This window comes from Anolis sagrei, chromosome 6, assembly GCF_037176765.1.
Source record: "Anolis sagrei isolate rAnoSag1 chromosome 6, rAnoSag1.mat, whole genome shotgun sequence".
Taxonomy (NCBI): domain Eukaryota; kingdom Metazoa; phylum Chordata; class Lepidosauria; order Squamata; family Dactyloidae; genus Anolis; species Anolis sagrei.
In genome coordinates, this window is record NC_090026.1 from 77,955,700 (window position 1) to 77,961,699 (window position 6,000).

Here is a 6,000-nt window from a genome sequence, read left to right on the forward strand (position 1 = left end):
ATCAAATTCTGCAGCATTTAGCAGTTTGCTCAACCATTCATTTATAGATGAAATAATACTTTCTTTCCAATGTCTAGCATAAACTATACCTTTATCTTGCCATTTTCTCAGTATGTCATTGTTGAGATCAAAGGACCCCCTTTTAAAATTTTCAGTTCTTTTTCCTGATTTTCCCCATTAGACACGATCCATATTCCCTCCCATTTATTAGTTTCTCTAATCCATCCCATATTTTGGGCTCGTCAATGTCCAGTTCAAGTAACCTGGTCAATTGGCAAGCTTCTAAGTAGCTTCTCTCCATTTTCTTGTAGAGAGAAGAATATTGAATGAGCAATCCTGTTCTTACTGGAGCCAACTATCCATGTTTCGATTGAGTTATCCCATTTCTTGATTATTTTAGGTGAGATACTAAATGGGAGGGTTTGGAATAAGGAAACTCCCAGCAATATGCCCCTAAACGCACTTTATTAGTGATCTTGGTTTGTCTGCACATTTCATCTCTCTCTAAAACTATCCCAGTTACATTTCACCTTGTCATGCCCAGCATTATTTTTTTAATTTTAATTATTACATTTGGCCCAGCTATAGGTTTTTAAACGCGTTGTGTTATTGTTAATGTTTATTGCTTATTTTTGCTTATGAGTTTATTTATTGTTTTGTATTATTGTTGTTATTGTTTGTTGTTGTATTGTGGGCTCGGCCTCATGTAAGCTGCACCGAGTCCCTTGGGGAGATGGTAGTGGGGTACAAATAAAGTTTATTATTATTATTATTATTATTATTATTATTATTTGGAATAGATATAAAAATTAGGTAGTATCATCATTCTGCATGCCTTCAGCCTGGTTGTAATGTTCCTGTACCATTTTTTTCCACTCACTGATTTGTTTACTTTTTTCCATAATTGGTTATAGTTTATCTGAATTATATTATTTAAGTTTTTAGGGATGTAAATGTCTAGGTATTTTAACTTCTCCCCCCGCCCCTCCCAGTTTCACCCCTAGGATAGATTGAGCTTCTTTTAACTCCTTACAATTCAGGTTTTTATGTAAAATTTCTGATTTTTCAATATTAATGGCAATGCCTGAAATTTTAAAATTTCTTTTGTTACTGTCTTTACGGAGTCCTCCATTCCGCCTATAAGGACTACTACATCTGTGTATAAATTAATATTTATTACTTATACCCTTTTATATTTTGTCTGACTTAATTAGGTTGGTTAAGGGTTCAATCGCTAGGGCAAATAGTAGTGGGGAGAGAGGGCAGCCTTGGTTTTAATGATTCTTGAATTAGATCCATTTATTATTACTTCCATTTGGTTTTCTTTGTATAATTCTGTAATTACTCCACACATCTTTATCCCCTAATTACACTCCTCACATAATTTGACTAAGTAGTTATGATTTATCATATCAAATGCTCTGTAGACATCTTGTGCATATAGAGCTTTTTGTAATAATTTGTCATTATTTCCTTTAGGTCTTCTCCCCTTGTTTTTATTTGGCCTTTCCCATCTTTCAATTTGATTGTCTTTGTTTTCCTTTGTTTCTCTTTTAGAAGACTTACTAACTTCTTTGTTTTATTTATAGTGTTTATCTGAAAGTCATTTTTGACCCAGATGTATTTCTTTGTGGCTTCAATTTCTTCAATATTTTCTAGTTGCTTTTCTTCTCTCTCAATTTCTCTTTATTTCCTGCCATTTGGTCTTTTTGAAATATTTCAAAAAGGGCATGAACTTGGTGTGTAATAGGCTGAGTCAGTTACCTCAGCTACCATGGGGAAGACACCCGTTACATATAGCAAATCCAACTCCGTTGCTGAGAGCTTTCAACATTGGCCTGTTGAGCCTCTTTCTGGATCCATCAATTCGCTTAAAATCTCTGCCTCCCAGTCACTTTTGTGGATGATTGTGGACCAAATGGCAACTGTATGAGACCATGCCTCCTCCCTTTTTTTTTGTATGTCAGCTAGCTCATGCAGGAACAGTGTTCTGTCCTTCAAAAGTCCAAGATCGTTGCCACCCAGGTGGATTACCAACAGGTCGGGGGGGGGGGACCCACTCCCCAAAGCTAATAGCAGGGGCTAGTCCTTTCCAATGAAGGCCTCTCCTCCCTTTCAACTCGATTGTCACTGTTGTGACTAGACCCGGGTGCTGGCCAAAGAAACTCTTGCAGGCATGCCATTCTGTCCAATTGAAGAAACTATGTACACGCCGTCTGAACATTAACTCAACAACATCTGTAAAGAAACACAATGTTATTTCAGCAAAACAGGTCAAATGTAAGAGCAATAAGCCCCTGACCTCCATCTTACAGCTGCCTTAATCCCGGTGGCATCATAGCCCAGTATTGTTGCTGTTGACGCAGCCCCAATGTGGTATGAATGGGTCCCAAACTTTTGGCCATGTATTCCCAAGGCCTTTAAATCCTTAGAGGTGACTGATATTTGGTGAGGGGAGAACTATCTTGGTGAAAAAAATTGGGCCAGCTGATGAGCCCCTAACCCCAACATAGTGTGATTGCTCAAACTGGGCATAACTCAATGTCACTACATTGTTGTTGTTCATTCGTTCAGTCGTCTCCGACTCTTCGTGACCTCATGGACCAGCCCACGTCAGAGCTCCCTATTGGCCGTCACCACCCCAGCTCCTTCAAGATCAGTCCAGTCACTTCAAGGATGCCATCCATCCATCTTGCCCTTGGTCGGCCCCTCTTCCTTTTTCCTTTTACTTTCCCCAGCATCATTGTCTTCTCTAGGCTTTGCTGTCTCCTCATGATGTGGCCAAAGTACTTCAACTTTGTCTCTAGTATCCTTCCCTCCAGAGAGCAGTCGGGCTTTATTTCCTGGAGGATGGACTGGTTGGATCTTCTCGCAATCCAAGGCACTCTCAGAACTTTCCTCCAGCACTACAGTTCAAAAGCATCTATCTTCCTTTGCTCAGCCTTCCCTAAGGTCCAGCTCTCACATCCGTAGGTTACTACAGAGAATACCATAGTGTTAGCCTTATAATACTTCCTTTGGCCTTTCGTCTGCTCTGGACTTTCTAATGATGAGTTGCAATTGACTAGGAGTTAACTGGAGATCTGCCAAAATCAGTGCCCTTTGGGAATAATTCACTAACCCTAAGTGCACCAAATAAAGTTGTCGGAGCTGCCGCATGAAAGAGGAGCTCTTTGTATGTGGATGAGCAGACTGAAGGCCAAGCCTGCTTAAGACCTTTTAAAATCCCTGGTGAAATCGGTTGCCTGTTGTCCTGCGGCCTACCGTATTCGCGTGACCATCCCGCTAACAATGTGCAAATATGAAAATCTGCTGTTGAATCAGAATGACCCTGGGCCTTAAACCAGAAGGCCAGTTCTGACACCTTAGCCTGGATGGATTGTAGGACTAAAGCCTTTTAAGAAATATACAGAATTGAATGACATGCTTAGTGGAACCTGGTACAATTTCAGTTATCCCGTAGTTCTTTCAGAATTGTGCGAAGTCCCAGACTGCTTTGACATAGGACTTCTTGGAACTTGGTGCCAGGGCTAGCCCCGTACCTCTTACTAATTTGTTGATCCAACCTGCCAAAGATGGACCAGCAGGGTCTCCTGCCTGATATCAGCGTTGTGTGCCAGGTATCCTAAGCGCTCCATCTGCATATGGGACAGAGCATTAGACAAATTGTCATGAGTTCCAGCAATATGGAAAAATGTGAAACCATATGTTATGCTTAAGGCAGTGGAGTGTAAAATAATGAACTGCCCTCATAATCCTAATTGATTGGGAAGTCAAGGAATTAATGACTTGAACAGTGGCCATGTTGTCACACCAAAAATAGACAGTGGAGTTCCCAGGGCAAATTTGTTTATGTCAGTGTTACCTGTGAATCTGGTGGCTTCTTCCACATTTAAAGATGGCTCCACTATGCACGTCTGCGGAACTGGATCCAGCATCTCAGTAGGTCCCTGTAACTCGACCGTGGGCTGGCCTGAACTTGTGCCCCTCTCTCCACTGTGCTCCACCTCTAGAGCAGAGATACAGGAAGAGAGAGATTTTATTAGCAAATGCTTACTTGCTAAGTGTGCCAACCTGGAACTGGAGGAGGGAGTCAGTTTCCCCTTCCCCATTTCCAGTTCAGCCACATGAACCATGAGGATATTGAGCACTTCTGCTGTGGTGTCATCTTCATCCAAAGAGGGCAGGTTTGAAGGGATGGGCACAAGGACCAAAACCTTTTTGGCTGGACCCTTGCCCTTAGTGCCCCAACATTCTGCTTAGGAGCCATTCTGTTGAAAGAAAGCATAGTTGGCCATGAGTATAAATCATGAGTGTATGAGTAATGCAGGACCTAACACAACCCCCCCCCTCCCCACACACACACACTTTTAAGTAGGGGGAGACTGTTTAATATTTAATATCGCAATGAGGTACTCTTGACCATGTGACACCAATCCAATAAAATCCTAATATTGGTGTTATTATAGCCAGAAATGATATACCATGCTCAACTGATTTAGGGTAGGGAATGAGGAGGAGGGAGGATGTGATGGAAGATAGGTGAGGGAAAGGGGGAGAGGGGTAAGGAAGGGAAAAGGCAGGAGGGAGAGGAGGGGGAAAGGAAAGAGATATGTTGGAATGGGGAAGAGGGATAAAAGGGAGAAGGGAGGATAGGGGAGGGAAGGGAAGGGGAGGGGGCAGGGGAAATGGAGCAGGTATGGGTTAGGGAGAGGATGAGGACTAAAGGGCAGGAAGTGTGGAGCAGAGAGAGAGAGGAGATGGGAGGATAGGGGAGGGAAAGTGGAGGAGAGGGCGAAAAGAAAGGGGAGGACAGGTAAGGATGGGAGAGAGGCAAGATTTCGGAGAGAGAAGAGGGAGAAGAGGGGAAAGGAAGTAAGGGAGTATAGGGGGGGGAGGATAGGTGGGAAGGAAGGGATGGAGGGAAGGGTGAGGATAGCTGTTGAGGAAGGGGTGAGGGAAGAGAAGGAGAGGGGAGGGGAGGGAAAAGGTATTAGAGGGGGAAGGGAGGAAATAAGGAGGATTGGGGAGGAAAGGTGGAAGGATAGGTGGGAAGGGAGGAGTGGAGAGTAGGTATGGGTAAAGGAAGGTATCGGTGATGAGGAAGGGGCAAGGGAACGGGGAGGAGAGTGGAGGAGAGGGAACAGGAATTAGAGTGGGGAGGAACTGGGGAGGATAGGGAGGGAAGGGGGATAGTTGAGAAGGAAGGCATGGAGGAAAGGGAGAGGTAAGGGAGAGGGGTGAGAAGTGAAGGAATGGTGTGCATAGGGGGAAGGAAGGAACTGGGGAGGGGAGGAGAGGATTAGGGGAGGAGAGGTGGGATGAAGAGGGTGGGGAAAAGTAGGGATATGGGAGGGAAAGGGGAGGAGAGTAGAGTGGAGGAAATGGGGAGGAGAGTGGTAAAAATGGGGGAAGTTAGGGGAGGCAATGGGGAAGACAGGGGGTAAGGAAAGGGGAGGGGGAGGAGGGAGGAAGGGAGATAGGAGTCTGGAAGGAACAGGGAGGAGAGGGGAAACAAATTGGGACGATAGGAGAGGGAAGAGGGAGGCGATGGAAAAAAGACAGGGGAGGAGGGTGAGGAGGGGGAAGGGAGGGAGAGAGATAGGTGTAGGGAGGGAAAAGAGGGAGGAGGGGAAGGTACTAGGGGAGGATTGGGAGGGAAGTAACAGGATAGTTGGAAAGGAACGGATGGATGGAAGGTCAGGTACATGAGGAGAAGGGCAGGAGGGAGGAGGAAACAAGGAGGAGAGGGTGAAGGGAGCAACTGGGAGAGGATAGGGGTGGGAAGGGGGAAGAAAGGTGGAAGGAAGTGATGAAGGGAATGTAAGGTAAGGGAGGGGGAGGAGAGGCAAGGGAACGGGGAGGAGGGTGGAAGGGAACAACTGGGAGAGGATAGGGGAAGGAAAGGGGAGTACAGGTGGGAAGTGATGAGGGAAGGTAGGGTAAGGGAAGGAGAGGGAACAGGGAGGAGATGGGGAAGGGAGAAACTAAGGGAGGATA